The 22,051-nt window shown below is 36.4% G+C and overlaps 1 long non-coding RNA gene and 1 pseudogene across 1 annotated transcript; both read left to right on the top strand.

The window, feature by feature from the left end:
• Positions 1-886: 886 nt before the first annotated feature.
• Positions 887-2,202, top strand: LOC114409674. Its single transcript, XR_003666164.1, has 3 exons — positions 887-1,556; positions 2,046-2,102; positions 2,175-2,202. It is a non-coding gene; the product is annotated as an uncharacterized LOC114409674 (long non-coding RNA).
• Positions 2,203-17,194: 14,992 nt separating this feature from the next.
• Positions 17,195-21,366, top strand: LOC114410796 (annotated as a pseudogene).
• The last annotated feature ends 685 nt before the right edge of the window (positions 21,367-22,051 follow it).

Here is a 22,051-nt window from a genome sequence, read left to right as displayed (position 1 = left end):
ATGAACAATATAAATTAAAAAAAAACATTAATCATGTTAATAGGATTATGTTATTCACTTCTACACAATAAGTATTTCTTAAGTTTATTTAGAATTAGTTCGTCCATCTCATTGTATATTAAAATTAAAAATAACTTCAATTTAAAAAAAAAAACAAATAAATTTAACATTTTTTTTAAAAAAAATTTTATGATTTCAAAGTAGTAAAATAGAAAAAAGCTTTTACAACTTTAAAGTCGTAAAAACAAAAAGAAAATCAAAAAATTTGCTTACGACTTTAAAGTCAAATAATTTTATAACTTCAGTTTAAAAAATACAAAAGTCGTAACAGGTGTCACAACTTCTAACTCAGAAATTGTGACACCGTCATGACTTACTTCCTTTTAAGTAATTATTTAAAAATGACCCCAATTGCAAAAATACAAAAGATACCCCTAACTAAACAACAAAAAAGTCAAAAAGAAGGAAGAAGAAAAAAGTTGTAGGTTTGATTTTTTCACTAACAACAAAAATTAACAATTAACAACTAATATTAAAATTTGGAATAAATAGGTATTTTGACCCCTAACTTGTGGCTTCTTTTGTAAATTAGTCCCTATCTTTTTGAAATGTAAAAAATAGTCTCTATCTTTACATCCGTTATGCAAATAAGTCTCTATCGTTAAATCCAATTTTCTCTTTTAGTCATATGTCTATGTGACAAGTCTTTATCCATATAAGCAAACGCATATAACGAGTCTTTGGACTGAATTGAAAAATTATGATAAGTTAAGATAAAAACCATTCAAAAATTAAGTAAACCCATTTTTTCCAAAACGGTTTCAGTGTCTTATAGACTACGATTGCATTGGGTTTTTTCAGTTTCATTATCCACTCCAAACTTCTTGCGTTGCCCAAACACACAAAACAAAAATGGTGACACGCTGCACAAACCCAGACATAGTTACAGTTGAAGTAACACATGATAGAGGGTTTCAATTCCAAATACATGGAATTAAAATGGGTAAGGTGAAGAACAAGCAAAAGCTCTCAGCTCGAGAAGATGAAGAAGCTATCATCAAAACCACCTTTCCCAATTTACATTTCTACCGACCCACGCCATGTGGACCTGCACCGTCTCCAAGACCTCTTCGTTGATTGCAACCACTCTACCCACCGATTCCCTACCTGACCCGAACCCGTGGATATCCACAAGCTCCGCATTGCACTGTCTCACAGTTCCGTTCTTGTCTCCGTCTTCTGCAACCCCCAACATGTAAACGCCCTTTTCCATCAGAATTCATCATCGTCTTCAATCGCGGATATCTTCATGCCGGTTTCTCCTTCACGGGATCAATTGGTCAGGTTTGGCCGTGTCCTTTTCGAGTATGGCCTCACCGCTTCTATTTACGATGTCATGGTAATGAAAAAAAAGAAAGAAAGAAAATGAATAAACGCTCGTTCTTAGTTAGTGTATTGGTTAACGTGTGTGTATCAAATTGGTTCAGTGTCTTGCAGGTTATTCCTTCCCTGCAAAGAATGGGAATTGGTCAAATGATAGTTAAAAAAATTGTTAGGTATGCAGTTGTGGATGAGATTTAACTCTTAATCATCAAGTTATTGTACATGTTATGCTTCAGTTGTTGCAGATATAGAATTTTTGTTTTGAATGGATAAAATAAAACTTTAGTCGAAGTTACTTGGCCAATTTTGGAGCAACTTTTCAATTAGAATTAGTGTTTCTTTTTGGTAAAGACTGGCACAGGTTATTGAGGTGAAATTTCAATTTTGATTGAAGATTAATATAGAAAAGAATAAATAGTGTATGCAATGACAATATATAAGTTTTTACATTATCGTCCGATCACAAGTTATTATATCACAAACTGTTACTAAAAGTTTGTTAACTTTTTATAATAATTATTAAAAGTTATACACCAACAATTATTTCTAATTAGTTGGCAATCATACTTTTACAACACCAACACTGGTACTTGCTATTTTTTTTCATTACAAATAGACACGTGAATCTTCAAATGTCTTAATATGATTTCATCCTTTTGTAGAATGCTTACAAATAGAGACATCTATGACATAGCAGCCCTTTGTTCGGGGAATGAAAGGTTGTTCATTGTCCTCTAGAGTGCCTGATCTTATACCTTTGTGGACAACATGATGTTCTTAACTTTTGTTAGGTTATTTTTTGAGGCGTGTGGATTTGGGGATGACATTTTGGGCTCTACTACCATGATGTATAGGAGAACTGCTCCATTAACAATCCAGGAAGGTGAATAGACAGTTACACGTGCAGGTCGAAAGCTATTGCCTATTGTTGATTCCACCTATTATTGAGGAACCCTTCTACAAATCTTTAAGGAAAAGAGTCAAGTTGCATTGTATAAATAACAATGAACAAGATTGTTGCTTGATCAGCTATAGGAGGTTCAACATTTCCATTTTTAAGTCATCTCATTGTAGATCTAAATTCAATTGATAGATAGGTAAAACATGTAATTGCAAGATTTTTTTCCCATGCTTTCAGTGCAAATGTGGGAAAACTTGTGGCTTCTGGTTATTAAATTTTATAGTGCAGCCAAGGCATCCGAAAGGTCCCCTTAAAAACCGGTTCATAAGGGGATGGTCTACCCAGCTATATAAGCACTTATCATGTTCATGAATTACCCGATGTGGGACTATTCTTAACACGCCCCCTCGAGCCAGGGCTCGTCACCACAAAGCGAGGGCTGGCAGCACCCACCGAACAGAAGCAGAATATAGCTCTGATACCATATTAAATTTTATAGTGCAACAAAGGCATCCGAAAGGTCCCCTTAAAAACCGGTTCATAAGGGGATGGTCTACCCAGCTATATAAACACTTATCATGTTCATGAATTACCCGATGTGGGACTATTCTTAACACTGGTCTCTAGAAGAATACATTTTTGTACAAAGCACAACCGAATATGGAATAAACTGCCAAAATTGTCTGTCTAATGATCTGTGTCTTCACGTCAGTCCGTTAAAATTTTGTTTCTCATATCAGTCTCTTGTAAAATGTATCTTTATTCTTTATAAAAGACTAAAGTGGTGGGACAAATATAAATAAATTTGATAACGGATTTGTCTTTTTGAGAGACTAATTTGGTATAAAAAAATAGTCTTTAGAGAACTATTGTAAAGGTGTTTGCACTCGACTATTTTTTTCTGAGGTAGTTAGTTTTTACTTTTTACCTTTGCATATGCCCACCTAATACGAGTGTAGAAGATTCCTATCTGGCTGTGATGATGCACTTATAGCAAGGGGGGAAAAAGTTAGCAACTTGGCATGAGGCATGAGGGTACCCCTAAATGGAGTTTTGGTATAAAAAAATTTTCTGATATCAAAGTAAAGTATCCTTCGAAATGTAAAATACAAAAGAAAAAATCCAGCAAACCAAGAGGTTTCATTGATATTTTAATTCATATTTCTGACAAAAAGAAAGAGCCAAATTCCCACCCAGGTATATGATAATTTCATATTTCACAACCTATCAATGTAGCTGCTCTTCTACATCTACAATCATAATTTTTTCTCTCATTTCAGCGAGCTCTTTTAAGTTATAATCACCTATTCAGTTGTCTTCTTACAAATACAGCGGGAAGTATGCTTTACTGGTGTTGTTGAAAATTGCCTGATACCTGAGAAAAATAAAGGACTTAACAGAACAAAAGATAGAATATTCACATACCTCACTAAAATCACCTTCTCAACATTTAGTAATTTAATGAAGTGCAAGGTAGCAAGCACGGAAAATGCCATCGTTTGTTGTGATTGTGAGTAGCATAGTTTGGAGATATTAGAGGAGAAGGATGTGAAAATGTAGAGTTATTGCAGCGATGGGATAAACAAGGAGTAGAAGTAGAAGGGGTAAGCAAACCCAGTTCCCTATAACACATCCTTATCCTTACCATCATCATCTCACCCCAATTGCTCCAATTTCCTATCAGCTCAAGCTTTATGCTTTTCAAACGGATATAATACAATACAACTACCAGCAACACTGAAATAAGTAAACAACAGTGCGACAGAAAGCTGACAATATTACACTAACTAGTTTTGACCAGAAACAAGATATTTAAGGAAAATGTTATGAATATATGATATTTGATCAAGTTGAGCAAACATCAACGCAATCAACACTAGAAAAGTATAACCAATTATATGATATTTGATCAAGTTGAGCATCATTCTATTGTTCTGCAAAGTAATTTATTAAGATGTGACTGTTGAAACTGTCTAACAAACTATAGTAGATAAGATTCTTTTGCTATTTTTTAGGAAAAATAAAAGTCATGTTGACTGATAGGATAAATCGGTTTTGATCCTATTTTCTAGGCATGATCTGTTAGTGGTGTTATCTTTTTGTTAGCCGTTACTATCCTTTCATGTTTTTAAATACGTTGCTTCATATCAGAATAAAACAAGCCTTTGTAGTCTCAATTTCTTTGTTTACGCTCCCTTTCATTCTTTAATATTTCTGCTTACCGTTATTAACCAAAAACAACAAATTGGTATCAGAGCTCTTATCTTTAAGGGATCTGTGAGTTGAGAGAAATCAATGGAGGGAGAAACATCATACACAACAGGTTCACCACCAATTTTTGATGGTGAGGAGTACGAATTATGGGCTGCAAGGATGACCGCTCATCTTGAAGCTTTGGATCTTTGGGAGGTAGTAGAAGAAAACTATGATGTTCTTAAACTACCTTTAGATCCAAAGGTGACTCAGATGAAGAATCACAGAGAAAGGAAGACCAAAAAGGCTAAGGCTAAAAATTGCCTTTTCTCTGCTGTGTCAAAAATCATTTTTACAAGAATTATGAACTTCAAGTCTGCCAAACAGATTTGGGATTATCTTAGATCAGAATATCAAGGCTGTGAAAGAACCAAAGGCATGCAAGTACTCAACTTGGGTAGAGAATTCGAGATGCAGAGCATGAAAGAGACTGAAAAAATTAAAGGCTACACTGACCGGCTGTTAGGCATAGCAAATAGAGTGAGGCTTCTTGGGAAGGAATTTCCTGATGAAAGAATAGTGCAAAAAATCCTGGTCACTATACCCGAGAAGTATGAATCGAAGATATCAGCATTGGAGGAGTCTAAAGACCTGTCAACCATCACCTTGGGAAAACTCATAAATGCTCTACAAGCCCAGGAACAGAGAAGAATGATGAGACAAGAGGAGGTGGTACAAGGTGCGTTTCATACGAAAGCACAAAATTCTAGAGGTGGCAAAGACAAGAAGAACAACAAATGGAGGAACAAAAAACCAGAAGGCTCCAACAAGCAGCAAGGTGAGACCTTTCCTCCTTGTCCGTATTACAAAAAGACAAATCATCCTGAAAGAAAATGTTGGTGGAGGCCAGATGTCAAGTGCAGAAAGTGTGGCAATATGGGACATGTAGAGTGAATATGCAAGTCCAAATCAGAGGAAGCAAAGGTGGTTGCGGAGGAACGAGAAGATGAGCAACTCTTTGTCGCAACATGCTTTGCCACAAGCAATAGTTCCAGTGGTTCATGGTTAATAGACAGAAGCTGCACAAACCATATGACCAATGACCTGAATCTCTTTAAAAAATTTGACAAAACCATTGTTTTCAAAGTAAAAATTGGAAATGGTGATTTCATCTCAGTCAAGGGAAAAGGGACTGTTGCTATTGAAAGCTTGACAGGTTTGAAATATATCTCTGATGTCTTATATGTGCCTGACATTGATCAAAATCTACTTAGTGTTGCTCAGCTTGTAGAGAAAGGCTTCAAAGTTATATTTGAAGAAAATTGGTGCTTGATCAAAGATGCAAAAGGAAAAGATGTATTCAGGGTGAAAATGAGGGCTAAAAGCTATGCTTTAAATCTAATGGAGGAGAAGCAAATAGCTTTTTCAAGCATGACCACCAATGTTGAACTATGGCACAAAAGGCTCGGACACTTCCATCTTGCTGGACTTTTATACATGCAAAAACATGCCTTGGTGAAAGGTGTGTCAATGCTTGAAGACAAGTTAGCCGATTGCGTGGCTTGCCAATATGGTAAGCTAGTCAGAAAACCATTTCCTCAATCAACTTGGAGAGCAACTCAAAAGCTACAATTAGTTCACACGGATGTTGGGGGACCTCAGAGAGTATAATCTTTAAATGGTAATAAATACTATATTACATTTATTGATGATTATACTAGATTTTGTTGGATTTATTTCTTTAAATCCAAGACTGAGGTTGCTAATATTTTCTGGAAATTTAAAGCATTGGTGGAGAATCAAAGTGATTGCAGGCTGCAAACAATAAGGTCTGACAACGGGAAGGAATACAGAAATGATGTTTTTGATAAATTTTGTGAAGAAGCTGGCATTGAGCACCAACTCACTGTACCTTACACCCCACAACAAAATGGTGTGAGTGAGAGAAAAAATAGAAGTATCATGGAGATGACAAGGTGTATGCTGCATGAAAAGGAGTTGCCAAAGGAGCTATGGGTGGAGGTTGCAAACACTGCAGTATTTTTGCTGAATAGACTACCTACAAGAGTTCTGCACAAAAAAACTCCATTTGAAGGCTGGTTTGGTTACAAACCAGATTTACAAAATCTAAAAATCTTTGGTTGTGTTTGTTTCTCTTATGTTCCACAGGTTAAAAGGGACAAACTTGATAAAAAGGCAGAACCCGAAGTTTTCATTGGATACAGCAACACCTCCAAAGCTTACAGAATTTTCCAACCTCAAAATGGGAAAATTCTTGTGAGTAGAGATGTCAAATTTATGGAAGATCAACAATGGAGTTGGGATGAGCCAATAAGGAAGCAGCTGCCAGAAATCCCACAGTTCCTTGATGATGATGTAGATGACATTCCTGTCAAAGGTATAAGATCTTTATCTGAGATTTATCAAAAGAGTAATGTAGCTGTCCTAGAACCTGCAGAATTTGAAGAAGCTGAAAAGGATGACAAGTGGATAAATGCTATGAAGGAAGAGTTGAAGATGATCGAAAAAATTGACACGTGGGAGCTAGTGGACAAACCTCAACACAAACAACCTATAGGGGTAAAATGGGTTTATAGAGCCAAACTTAATCCAGATGGTTTTGTAAATAAATACAAGGCCAGGTTGGTGGTGAAAGGCTATGCTCAGGTGTTTGGAGTGGATTTTTTAGAAACCTTTGCTCCAGTTGCACGTCTTGATACAATTAGAATGCTACTTGCCTTGATTGCACATAAAAGGTGGAAAGTTTATCATTTAGATGTAAAATCTGCCTTTATAAATGGTTACTTGCAGGAGGAGATTTATGTAGAGCAACCTGAGGGGTTTCAAATCAAAGGAGAGGAGCAAAAAGTTTACAAGTTGAAAAAGGCATTATATGGTCTTAAACAGGCTCCTAGGGCCTGGTACAGCAGGATAGATTGATGTGCCATCATTTTCTTCTATTTTCTAAACCCTTTTTGCACCATTTTAATTATTGATTGGTCTTAATTGTCAATTAATTAGGCAGTTTTATTATTTGGGCTCATTTAGCTAATTTGATGTTTTTAATCTAATTTCAGGAATTAATGAAACATTGGGCTTAATCCGGATTTTGGTTGTGGACTTGAAGAGGGCAAATAAAGCAGCGCTTACCTTAGTTAATTTCTAATTAGGAAATTTCGCAATTTTATTTTGTTCAGTGTTTATTTCGTTTTGGGCCAGAGTATTGAAATAGGGCCCAGTGACTTTGAGTGACTCTTTTTAAATAGCTGCCTTGGGATTCGTGCAGGGCATTCTATTCGGTTATGCTATTCATTATTCAGAGCTTTGTTTTAGGGTTTTCGTTTTTCTGTTTTGACGTTTTTGAGTTCGTAATGCAATTTTACGTTTTCTGCCTCTAATTACGAGTTCATTCTTGCTTCTTCTTCTACTTTCATTTACGTTTCTGTTCATTTACGTTTCTGTTCATTTACGTTCTTGTTCATTTACGTTTCTGCTTCATGTTTCATTTGCGTTTTCTGTTTGAATCCATGGAAGGCTAGATTTTCTGGTGTTGTTTCCTTTTGAGGACGAAGCCCAACTCTCTTTGAGGTTTCGTTTGTAATGTGGTTTCCTGGCAGTTTTCCCTTCACCAGTTATCCCAATTTCGTGAATATTAATCAGTGCACGCTTCGTGTTCGATTAATTGCCTCTGAGCCTAACTTGCGTTCATGCTTAATGGACGAAGGGCTAACTGGTGTATGTGGTGCCTAATCACGTATTGAAAACCCTAAGTTGATTTTCGCTTAGTAAATTGAAATAGGGTTGGATTAAGTGGTTGACTGTTAGGGACGAATTCTCCATAACCCAGGATAAGAGAGTTCTGAATTAGAGGAAACAACCCGTTTTTAGTATTAGTAGTTTCGTATTTCATTTTATTTGTTCTGCTCTTTAATTACCAAACAACCAAACCCCCCCCCCCATCGTTACTGTTACTGCAAGTATATTATGAACATTTGGCGTGTCACTGCTCGTTGGGAAACGACCTAGGATCACTTCCTAGTTACTGCATTTTCATGTTTATTTGATTCGGGTACGGCCTCGATCAAATTTGGCGCCATTGCCGGGGAGCAGTGTCCAAAGGTTCATAATAGCTAGCTAGTGTTGTGTGTTTAATCCTTTCGTGTTTTATGTTTAATTGTTAGTATTGTGTTAGTATGTGTGTTAGTGTTGATTAGTGTCCTGGTATTTTGTTTAATGTGTGTTCTGTTTCAGTTTTACCATTAAGCGTTTCCCCTGTTTCAGTCTTGGGTGTTTTGCTGTGAAGATTGTGCTTGAAAACAGAGTAGTAGTAGAAATCAGCTTGCGGAAAAACAGAGTAGTAGTAGAAATCAATTAGAGACGGATTTTAGCGACCACCCATGCTGAATTAATTGGGATTTTTTGTTTTAGTAGCTAGGGTTGTTATTTTTGGCTGAATTTTTTTGTGGTAACTTCTTTTAATCCATATTTTGTGGGAAAAATAGCTAGAGCCTTTAGTTTGGTCAGATTTGAAAGTTCCAAAAAATTAGCAAATTTTGTGTTTGTCAAAACTTCAAACGGCCATAACTTTTGCTCCGGTTATCAGAATCGCAATTATTATATATGCATTTGGGGTAGAAAAAAATTTCCTACGCTGTGGCAGCCCACCATAGGCCGGCTGAGGTCTCCATCGTCCAAAAAAAGCGATTCTGTCAAAAGTTTTTTATTTTTCAAGTTTTATTCACTTATTTTTCTTAACCTACCATTTTTAGCTTTCATAGTTAGACTTTGAATTTTTGTCTGAAATTTTTTGTGTTATCTTCTCATCATTTTACCAGGCTCCTAGGGCCTGGTACAGCAGGATAGATGATCATCTTCAAGATCTTGGATTTGTCAAAAGTCCAAGTGAGGCTGCATTATATGTGAAATTGGTAGATGCAAATTTAATCATTATTGCTATCTATGTTGATGATTTACTTGTGACAGGAAGTGATGAGAAACTCATAAAGGAGTTTAAAGCTGAAATGTTTAAAGCATTTGAAATGACAAATCTTGGCTTGATGAGTTTCTTTTTGGGAATGGAGGTGAAACAAGATCATGATGGAATCCTCATTCACCAAAAGAAGTATGTAAGGGAAATACTCAAGAAGTTTCATATGGAGGACTGCAAAAGCACTACATCTCCAATGAACTAAAAGGAGAAATTTAGCAAGGATGATGGAGCTGATAAAGTTGACGAAATGCATTACAGAAGCTTGATTGGTTGCTTAATATATCTTACTGCAACCAGACCTAACATTTTGTTTGCAGTAAGTATACTTTCAAGGTTCATGCATTGTGCTAGTGAAGTTCATCTTCAAGCTTCCAAACGAGTTATTAGATATGTTAAAGGCACTTTAGACTACGGTATAATGTACTCTCATTTTTATAATTTTAAGCTCCATGGATATTCTGATAGTGACTGGGCAGGTTGTATTGATGACATGAGAAACACCTCTGGTTATTGTTTTCCCCTTGGTTCTGGAGTCTTTTCTTGGTGTTCTAAAAAGCAAGAAGTTGTAGCTCAATCAACTGCAGAAGCAGAGTATGTAGCTGTTGTTGCTGCAGTGAATCAAGCTCTTTGGATCAGGAAAATTATGACAAATTTGCATATGAAACAAGAAGAAAGCACACAGATTTTTGTGGACAACCAGGCTGCAATCTCAATTGCTAATGATCCAGTGTTTCATGGCAAAACTAAGCACTTCAAGATAAAGCTTTTTCTTCTAAGAGAAGTTCAAAGGGAAGGAGAAGTGAAGTTACTGTACTGCAAAACAGAGAATCAAAGTGCTAACATTCTGACCAAGGCACTTCCAAAAGCCAAATTTGAATACTTGAGACAAAAGCTTGGAGTTTGCAGTTCTAAAGTCAAGGATGAGTGTTAAGATGTGACTGTTGAAACTGTCTAACAAACTATAATAGATAAGATTCTTTTGCTATTTTTTAGGAAAAATAAAAGTCATGTTGACTGATAGGATAAAGCAGTTTTGATCCTATTTTCTAGGCATGATCTGTTAGTGGTGTTATCTTTTTGTTAGCAGTTACTATCCTTTCATGTTTTAAATACGTTGCTTCATATCAGAATAAAACAAGCCTTTGCAGTCTCAATTTCTTTCTTTACGCTCCCTTTCATTCTTTAATATTTCTGCTTACTGTTATTAACAAAAAACAACATAATTGACAGTAGATAAACCCAAATCAAATTTCAAATGAAAAACTTGAGGAACTGCAAAGTAACTGACAGTAGCAACAAAAACTTGAGGAACTTTATTCACAATATTTCTTCAGCAAAACAACACTTATAATATCAGAAGATGCTACTACAAATTTTTCCTAAAAAATATTCCCCCTAAAACTAACATTATAATTAAAATTGAAAAACCTAACAACACAATGTTTGTTAAATTTCTCATTTTCTTCTGCAATGCTTCAATTTTGTAGGTTCAAATTAGCCACTATCATTGATTCTCTTGTGACAGAAGAAGGATTAGAAAGTTGGTTTTCTTCTTCAACCCATTGAAAAAATTAACAGTTATCTGGGTCTATTTGGGACAATGCACAAGTATAGAATAATCTTCCTGGGTTTCTCCTTGTTCTTCCAGTTCGAATAGCTGCACGTCTTCCATGGTGGCATTGACGAATGGTTCTACCAGAAAATGCAGAAGAACTGCCACTTGCAGACATGGGGAAATCAAAGCCCACAAGGAAGAAGATGGAGTGAGGGGAGGAAAAAGATGGAGCGAGGGGGACAAATAAGACCAGGGAGAAACACACACACACACACACACACACACTTAAGACTCCACCATGTTGGAATTGAGAGGAGAGAAGCTTTAGAAATCCTCATTTGAGGAAGAAGAAGCAAGTGAAGAAAAAAATATTTGAAATTTTTTTAAATTTTGCATCAAAGTCCAATCTACGTGTCACAATCTGGGACAATTTGCCACGTTGGATAGTCTATGTGGCACTAAAATTGCCAACAATGCACCTCACTAACGGTGTTACTTTTAAATTTAACGGCAAAGACTATTTTGCAAAACTTATGCAAAAATAAGGACTATTTTTTACATTTTAAAAAGATAGGGACTAATTTGCAAAAGGGGTTAAAAGTCAGGAACCAAAATGCCTATTTACTCTTAAAATTTGTCAATAAAAAAAAGTGAGTTACTCAACTAAAAGGGCTTTAGTTTGGTTTAGTTCAAGTTGTAATAAGGACCCAATTGGCAGCTTAGGCATCAGCCTTGGGGTGACTTTTGGTTGCCACAATTTCAATTACACTCAGCCATTTAAGTTCTTTTCATTTCCTAGGTTAATGGCTCATTAGTAAATTTAAGTGGATTGTAATTTCCTTTAATGAAGCATATGTAAAATCAGATGGTAAAGCTTCTTTATAAGATGAACCATTTTATCAATAAACACAAGTTGAGTTTTATTTAGAAAAATTAGAGTTTATCTCTTTTGTCTTAGTGAGAGTGATTCTCCTAAATTCTTGAGTGATTCAAGAACACCCTGACTATATCAAAGGTCTTTCACATTCTTTGTGTGTTGCCCTCGCTAGAAAGAGTGATTCTTTCCTTCTACCATTTCATCTTCAACCTTGTTCTTTCAAACTACAATTTCCAGAAAATCCAATTCTGTCCAGAATTATCTCGTGACCATAACTCTCGTTTTACTCGTTCAAATTAAGTGATTCTTGAGCCTAAATTGAAATTCAAAACGAGACCTTTCACCTCATTTTGGAATCACCTCATTTGGAGTCCTATAGCTTGAGTTATAACCATTTCTCTATATTTCTGGTCAGCCACCACTTAACCTACATTTTTACCATCCCATTCATCCATTTTATGCCAAGATCCACCTTATTAAGACCCAGGAAATTAGCCACTACCCAACCCTTGAATCTTGCCAATTTTCCATCCTTTTCTTAATCAATTTCTGAATTTTCCATCAAGGTTTAATCCTAGACGATCCTAAGTCATCCCTTGTGCAATGAAGGTTCATATCATTTGGTTATCAAAGCTCCGGTTCTAGGATCATCACTTCCTTTGCTGGAAATATTGGGTAACAACCTTCTTTATTTTTTCTTTGCCATTTATATTACCTTCTTGTTCATGTTTTTTTTTTTTCTTTTAGGCTGAACCATTGCAAAAGTTAAGCCTTTTGACCTCTTTGTTATATATAAAAAAAAAATAGAAATTCGTATAAGCAAAAAAAAAAAAAAAAATTGGGCTGAATGGTTCATGCTTGAAGAACTTAAAAAAAAAATCTCTTTAAGGTAATATATTGGTTGTATGAAGGATTGTTACTTGAATTCCTAAATTCTGAATTTTATTTCCTTCAATTGTGCCTAAAAACATTGTTAGCCTTTTTCTTGGTTAACCTTTTCCTTGTCTCTTTAGCCTTACCTTTCACATATTGGTGAATTGTTCTTTGTTGTGACCATAATATCTTGAATTGCCTAAGAACTCAAGGGGAATTAGAGTGGTAAAAGGCAAGAGTGTTTTCATTAGAGAAAAGCCATAATTGTGTGATACACTTGAGTGAGTGAGATATTCAAACAACAACTATAATTGTCTTGTTACGTTTGATTTGTTTGTTTGAGATGGCAGGTACAAATCCTAATGATGGAGTGGGGCTTTCGCAATTCCAAATGCAAGCTTTGATGCAACATTTGGAGAGATTAATGAAACAATGAGATGATGTGCTCCATGAGAGGTTGGATCAAATGGAGAATAGATATCATAATGAAGAAGAAAGGAGGAGAAGAGGGAATGGTGGTGTTCCTAGACAAAACCGAATTGATGGTATTAAACTCAACATTCCTCCATTTAAAGGAAATAATGATCTGGAGGCCTACTTGGAGTGGGAGATGAAAATAGAGCATGCTTTCTCATGCAACAACTATGAGGAGGACCAAAAGGTGAAGCTTTCCGCCATGGAGTTTTCCGACTATGTTCTTGTGTAGTGGAACAAGCTACAAAAGGAGAGAGTAAGAAATGAAGAGCCAATGGTTGATACATGGGCGGAGATGAAAAAGATCATGAGGAAGCGGTATGTGCCGGCTAGTTACTCAAGGGACTTGAAATTCAAGCTCCAAAAACTAACCCAAGGCAACAAGGGGGTTGAGGAGTATTTCAAGGAAATGGATGTGCTTATGATTCAAGCAAAGATTGAAGAAGATGAGAAGGTAACTATGACTCAATTTCTTAATGGTTTGACTAATGATATCCGTGATATTGTTGAGTTGCAGGAGTTTGTTGAAATGGATGATTTGCTTCACAAAGCAATCCAAGTAGAGCAACAATTAAAAAGGAAAGGAGTGGCTAAGAGGAGTTTGATGTGTCATCATTTTTTCCTATTTCTTAACCCTTTTTGTCACCATTTTAATTACTAATTAGCCTTAATTGTCAATTTAATTATGCAGTTTTATCATTTGGGCCTACTGGACTAATTTTGTGTTTTTAATTTAATTTCAGGAGAATTATAAGCAATTGGGCTTGAATCCGGAATTGGGCTTGGACTTGAAGAGAGCAGACAATTTTATTTTATCAAATCTTATCTTATCCAGATTTTATCTCATCTAGATATTATTTTATCTAGATTTTATCTTATCTTATCTTATCTAGATTTTATTTCATCTAGATTTTATTTTATCAAATCTTATCTTATCTTGCCCAGATTTTATTTATGGGTCTGGACTTAAAACAGATTTGTAAGCTTTGGGGGCTAAGAACCTATATAACAACACCAAGGTTTTAGTTTAGAGATTTTTTTCGTTTTGGGAGAAAGAATAATTTTAGGTTTTGCAATTCCAATTTTTACTATTCACGTAGCAATAAAATTTCGTTTTCTGCTTCAATCTGTAATTTCATTTTCTACTGATTAATGGAAGGCTATGTCCCTAGCGTTGTTTTCCCTTTAGGATCAAGCACAACTCTCTTTGAGGTTTTATTATTACTATTGAATTCTGATCAGTTTTTCCTCTTCACCAATTACTCTATAATTGTTGATTTTAATCCATGCATGCTTAGTGCTTGATTAATTGTCTCTGTGCTTAATTTACATTCATGCTTAATGATCAGTTTCGTTCATGATTAATTGGTGCATGTGTTGCTTAATCACATAATGACTGCCTTATGTTAAATTTCGCTTAGTAATTTAATTTAGGGTTGGATTAAATGGTTGAACTGATAAAGGATAAATCCTCGTAACCTAGGATAAGAGACTTGCTTGTGAATCAAGGGGAAACAACGTATTTTAATTATGATATTTTCTAATTAAAATTTGCTTGCTGTATAATTTACAAAAACAAACAACCCCCCCCAATTCGTTACTGTTTTATTACTATCTGTTATGAACGTTTGATTGATCATTGCTTGTTGGGAGACGACCTAGGATCACTTCCTAGATACTGCATTTTTAATGTTTATTTGATTCGGGTACGGCCTCGATCAGAGTTCTACCAACTTTGGTTCTTCTAGTTGGAAAGACAAAGGCAAGCAAAATGGGGCTGCTACTTCTAGTAGTTCCACACCTACCCCATTAAAAACTCGTTCAAAGTCCCAAGAGGAACCCTTTAAAAGGAGTAGAGATGTGAAGTGTTTCAAGTGCAAAGGCCTAGGACACTATGCTTATGAGTGCCCTAACAAAAGGTCCATGGTTCTTAGAGATGGAGAATATATAAGTGAATATGATGTTGAAGAGGAAGAGGAGAGTGAGTACGTAGAGGAAGAAGAGACTCCAGAGGGAGATTTGTTGATGATTAGGCGGTTACTTGGTGGTCAATTGAAGCCTGTGGAGGAGAGCCAAAGAGAAAACATCTTTCACACTAGATGTTTAATCAATGGCAACGTGTGCATGGTGATCATTGATGGAGGTAGTTGCACTAATGTGGCTAGTGCTAGATTAGTGTCAAAGCTAAATTTAGCTACTAAACCACATCCTAGGCCATACATACTTCAATGGCTTAGTAAGGATAGGGAGGTGCAAGTGAGGCAACAAGTTGAAGTGGACATTTCCATTGGGAAATACAATGATAAGGTACTTTGTGATGTTGTTCCTATGGAGGCCAGTCACTTACTTTTGGGGAGACCATGACAATTTGATAAAAGAGCCAATCATGACGGTTACACCAACAAGATCTCTTTCATGCACCAAGACAAGAAGATTGTGCTCAAACCATTGAGTCCACAAGAAGTGTGTGAGGATCAAAAGAAAATGAGAGAAAAACTTCTGTAAGAGAAGAGAGAAAAAGAAAAGGTGAGCAAAACACTTGAGAGTGAGAAAAAGAGGGAAACACTTGAGAGGAAAAAGAGTGAACAAAAAAAGAGTGAAACACTTGAAGTGAGGGAGAGCTATTTAGCCTCAAAAAGTGAGGTCAAGAGGTTGTTTCGTGCTAAACAGTCATTATACATCTTGCTTTGCAAAAATCAGATTTTGACCACTAAAACTTTTGATGATTTTGAAGTGCCTTCTAGTGTTAAATCCCTTTTGCAGGATTTTCAAGACATGTTTCCATCAAGTGTGCCAAGTGGACTACCATCTTTGAGGGGAATTGAGCATCAAATTAATCTCATTCCAGGAGCTTCTTTGCCCAATAGACCAGCCTATAGAAGTAATCCACAGGAAACCAAAGAGATTCAAAGACAAGTGGATGAACTCATTAGCAAAGGTTGGGTAAGAGATAGTATGAGTCCTTGTGTTGTCCCAGTGATTTTGGTCCCTAAAAAGGATGGGACGTGGCACATGTGTTCTGATTGTAGAGCCCTTAATAACATCACCATTAAATATAGGCATCCTATACCTAGGCTTGACGATTTGCTTGATGAATTGCATGGTGCATGTTACTTCTCTAAAATCGATTTAAAAAGTGGATACAATCAAATTAGGATTAGAGAAGGGGATGAATGGAAAACCGCTTTTAAAAAAAATATGGTTTTTAAGAATGGTTGGTTATGCCTTTTGGCCTAACTAATGCTCCTAGCACTTTCATGAGATTAATGAACCATATCTTGAGAGAGTTCATAGGAAAGTTCGTTGTGGTGTACTTTGGTGATATTCTTATCTATAGCACTTCACTTGATTTGCATATTGATCATTTAAAATCTTTCTTGTGTGTGCTTAGAGAAGAACAATTGTATGCCAATCTTGAAAAATGCATCTTTTGTACTAACCATGTTGTGTTTCTTGTTTTTGTTGTGAGTTCAAAAGGAGTGCAAGTTGATGAGGAGAAGGTTAGGGCTATTCAAGAATGGCCTACACCTAAGTCCGTGACCGAGGTGAGGAGTTTTCATGGCTTAGCAAGTTTTTATAGATGATTTGTGAAGGATTTTAGCACATTGGCAGCACCTCTCAATGAAGTGCTCAAGAAAAATGTTGGTTTCAAATGGGGAAAGAAACAAGAAGAAGCTTTCAATGTTCTTAAGCAAAAGCTAACTAATGCCTCCATACTTGCGTTGCCAAACTTTCAAAAATCTTTTGAAATTGAGTGTGATGCTTCAAATGTTGGGATTGGGGCTGTGTTGTTGCAAGAAGGTCATCCAATTGCTTATTTTAGTGAAAAGTTAAGTGGTCCTACCCTTAACTATTCAACTTATGATAAGGAGTTGTATGCCTTAGTGCGGGCTTTGAAAACATGGCAACACTACCTTTATCCCAAGGAATTTGTCATTCATAGTGACCATGAGTCCCTCAAATATATCAAGGGACAAGGTAAGCTTAACAAAAGGCATGCCAAATGGGTGGAATTCCTAGAGCAATTCCCTTATGTTATCAAACATAAAAAGGGAAAAGGTAATATTGTAGCCGATGCTCTTTCTCGGCGTCATGCACTACTTTCTATGCTTGAAACAAAATTGATTGGTCTTGAATGTTTGAAAAGCATGTATGAAAGTGATGAAACTTTTGGTGAAATTTTTAAAAATTGTGAAAATTTTTCAGAAAATGGTTTCTTTAAACATGAAGGCTTTCTTTTGAAAGAAAACAAATTGTGTGTGCCTAAATGTTCTACAAGAAACTTGCTTGTTTGTGAAACACATGAAGGAGGTTTAATGGGGCATTTTGGGGTCCAAAAGACTCTATAAACATTACAAGAACATTTTTATTGACCTCATATGAAAAAGGATGTGCAGAAATTTTGTGAACATTGCATTGTATGTAAAAAGGCAAAGTCAAAGGTAAAGCCTCATGGATTGTATACTCCATTGCCAATTCCGGAGTATCCTTGGATTGATTTTTCCATGGATTCTGTTTTGGGGCTGCCAAAAACAAGCAGTGGTAGAGATTCCATTTTTGTGGTCGTTGATAGGTTTTCTAAAATGACTCATTTTATTCCATGTAAAAAAGTTGATGATGCTTCCCATGTGGCTGATTTGTTTTTCAAGGAAATTGTGAGACTCCATGGTTTGCCAAGGAGCATTGTTAGTGATAGGGACTCTAAGTTCCTAAGCCATTTTTGGAGGACTTTGTGGGGCAAGTTGGGCACTAAATTGTTATTTTCAACCACTTGTCACCCACAAACTGATGGGCAAACGAAAGTTTTTAATAGGACATTGGGAACTTTGCTTAGGACAGTTTTGAGGAAGAACTTAAAAACTTGGGAAGCTTGTTTACCCCATGTTGAGTTTGCTTACAATAGAGCTATTCATAGCACTACTAATTGTTCTCCTTTTGAAGTTGTTTATGGTTTTAACCCACTAACTCCTCTTGATCTTTTGCCTATGCCTAATGTTTCTGTTTTTAAGCATAAAGAAGGTCAAGCAAAAGCGGACTATGTGAAGAAGCTTCATGAGAGAGTCAAAGATCAAATTGAGAGGAAAAATAAAAGCTATGCTAAACAAGCCAACAAAGGGAGAAAGAAGGTTGTCTTCAAACCCGAAGATTGGGTTTGGGTGCACATGAGAAAAGAAAGGTTTCCGGAACAAAGGAAATCAAAGCTTCAACCAAGGGGAGATGGACCATTTCAAGTGCTTGAAAGAATCAATGACAATGCTTACAAAGTTGAGCTACCTGGTGAGTATAATGTTAGTTCCACCTTCAATGTATCTGACTTATCTCTTTTTGATGTAGATGGAGAATCCGATTTGAGGAAAAATCCTTCTCAAGAGGGAGAGAATGATGAGGATATGACCAAGAGCAAGGGCAAGGATCCACTTGAAGGACTTGGAGGACCTATGACAAGGGCTAGAACAAGGAAAGCAAAGAAAGCTCTTTAACAAGTGCTGTCCATACTATTTGAATACAAGCCCAAGTTTCAAGGAGAAAATTCCAAGGTTGTGAGTTGTATCATGGCCCAAATGGAGGAGGATTAAATGGCGCCACTTCGTCTCAATTTTAGAGTGTTTAGTTTGTCTAAATAATGGCCCAATCCATGTAAAGTTGGCTGACCAAAAATTTGTTTTGGGTTACTCAACTAAAGGGGCTTTAGTTTGGTTTAGTTCAAGTTGTAATAAGGGCCCAATTGGCAGCTTAGGCATTAGCCTTGGGGTGACTTTTGGTTGCCAATATTTCAGTTACACTTAGCCATTTAAGTTCTTTTAATTTCCTAGGTTAATGGCTCATTACTGAATTTAAGTGGATTGTAATTTCCTTTAATGAAGCATATGTAAAATCTGATGGTAAAGCTTCTTTATAAGCTGAACCATTTTATCAATAAACACAAGTTGAGTTTTATTTAGAAAAATTAGAGTTTATCTCTTTTATCTTAATGAGAGTGATTCTCCTAAGTTCTTGAGTGATTCAAGAACACTCTGGCTATATTAAAGGTCTTTCACATCCTTTGTGTGTTGCCATCACTGGAAAGAGTGATTCTTTCCTTCCACCATTTCATCTTCAACCTTGTTCTTTCAAACCACAATGTCCAAAAAATCCAATTCTGTCCAGAATTATCTCGTGATCATAACTCTCATTTTACTCGTTCAAATTAAGTGATTCTTGAGCCTAAATTGAAATTCAATACGAGACCTTTCACCTCATTTTGGAATCACCTCATTTGGAGTCCTGTAGCTTGAGTTATAACCATTTCTATATTTCTGTTCAGCCACCACTTAACCTACATTTTTACCATCCCATTCATCCATTTTATGCCAAGATCCACCTTATTAAGACCCAGGAAATTAGCCACTGCCCAACCCTTGAATCTTGCCAATTTCTCATCCTTTTCTTAATCAATTTTTGAATTTTTCATCAAGGTTTAATCCTAAACGATCCTAAGTCAGCCCTTGTGCAATGAAGGTTCATATCAATTGTTTAGGATATCTTGTGAAAAAAGATGAGTTGTTTAGCTTACTTCGTTTGTTTAAAACAGTTTGAATTATTTACAACATGACTCGTGTGACTTATTTATAACTTAATAACTCTTACTTTATGACAATTTAATAACAGTAGTACTAGATAATAACTTAGTCGACTTTGTAAAATTTAGATGTGACATGTTTAAATTATCTAGCCTGATTCTAGTTTGAATTTGTTTATTTAATTAAATAAGTGAGCTTATTCATTATTTAATGTGTTCAAATAGTTCAAGATATCTCAAGTTCGTTTTTGTCTTAATTTTCAGGCTCTGAAGACCTATGGAAGAGGCCTTGTGGAACAAGCCGGGAAGCTCGACCCTGTTATTGGAAGGGACGAGGAAATTCGAAGGGTAGTGAGGATTTTATCTAGAAGGACGAAGAATAACCCGGTTTTGATTGGAGAACCGGGTGTGGGAAAGATTGCGGTGGTTAAAGGGTTGGCACAGAGGATTGTTAAAGGGAATGTTCCTAGCAATCTTTCTGATGTTAGGCTCATTGCATTGGACATGGGTACATTGGTTGCGGGTGCGAAGTATAGAGGGGAGTTTGAGGAGCGGTTTTGAAGGAGGTGGAAGAGGCTGAGGGGAAGGTTATTTTGTTCATTGATGAGTTTCATTTGGTTCTTGGTGCGGGGAAAGGTGAGGGTTCCATGGATGCTGCTAATTTGTTCAAGCCCATGCTTGCGAGGGGTCAATTGAGGTGTATCGGCGCCACCACACTTGAGGAGTATAGGCAGTATGAGGAGAAGGATGCTGCATTCGAGAGAAGGTTTCAGCAGGTGTTTGTGGCAGAACTGAGTGTTGTTGACACTATTAGTATACTTCGTGGGTTGAAAGAGAGATGTGAAGGTCACCATGGTGTTTGGATTCTGGATCGTGCTTTGGTTCTAGCGGCTTAGTTGTCTAGTCGCTACATCACTGGTATGTGCTGTGTGCTATTTTGGTGTCTACAAGATGCTTTAGTGTATTTGAGTAGTACATTAGTTTTTATTAAGGTTATTGAAATAATTTGATTTCTGAATAGTTGACAGTATAGATTTTCTTACACTGGAATTATATAAAAATTAGACTTGGATTGAAGTTAGCCATATCTTATGTCTACTTAATGTGGTTATTTTGGTTATATAGGTCGACATCTTCCGGACAAAGCAAATTGATTTAGTTGATGAGGCTTGTGCCAATGTGAGAGTTCAACTTGATAGTCGGCCAGAGGAAATTGATAACCTTGAAAGGAAGAGAATGCAGCTAGAAGTGGAACTTCATGCACTGGAGAAAGAGAAGGACAAAGCTAGTAAAGCTCGTTTGGTTGAAGTATGCAGCTGTTGCCGAGGCTGTGCTGAGATCAAGAGCTGGGCTTGGAAGACCTCAGCAACCAACTGGCTCCTTCTTGTTCTTGGGTCCAACTGGTGTTGGCAAGACTAAGCTTGCAAAGGCACTTGTGGAGCAACTCTTCGATGAAAAAAATCAATTGGTGAGAGTTGACATGTCTGAATACATGGAGCAGCACTCTGTTTCTCGATTGATCAGTGCAGCGAGTGGATTGACGATTTTAGCTTTTTGTTAGTTTTTGATATGAACTACAGATAACTGACTCATTGTTTGGACTCTCAGGTATGTTGGACATGAAGAAGGAGGTCAGCTAACAGAAGCTGTAAGGCGGAGGCCTTACAGTGTGGTACTCTTTGATGAAGTGGAAAAGGCACACACATCTGTGTTTAACACACTCCTTCAAGTCTTGGATGATGGGAGGTTAACTGATGGCCTAGGCCGTGCGGTGGACTTCAGAAACACTGTCATTATCATGACCTCTAACCTTGGTGCAGAGCATCTCCTCACTGGACTTTTTGGAAAATCTTCAATGCAAGTAGCTCGTGATAGAGTAATGCAAGTGGTATGTTTCTTGACACCATTTGTTTAATATGTATGACAGAGGTCTTTGTGCTTTTTGTTTAATATGTATGACAGAGCATCTCTGGCCGTAAAGAAGATAAAGATTGAGCAAATTGATGACGATGAAGATGGTGAAATGGAAGAATGAGTGCAGAGTGATAACTTTCGCTGACCAAGAGTCGTTCAGGTTGATGTTGTTGGTTAATTTTTAAAATCGAGATAATCCTGGATAAATCTGAAGTCGTGTATAAACACTTTCAGATTGAATCAAATTTCGGGGTTCAACCAAAATTGTTCAATCGGATAAAATCAGAAGATTATAATTCAAGAGTTTTGTTTTGGTCTTGTGAGTTTTTCAC

The sequence above is a fragment of the Glycine soja genome, chromosome 4 (genome assembly GCF_004193775.1).
Source record: "Glycine soja cultivar W05 chromosome 4, ASM419377v2, whole genome shotgun sequence".
Lineage (NCBI taxonomy): Eukaryota > Viridiplantae > Streptophyta > Magnoliopsida > Fabales > Fabaceae > Glycine > Glycine soja.
The sequence above is the reverse complement of the archived record's forward strand: the minus strand, read 5'-3'. Positions and strand labels throughout refer to the sequence as shown.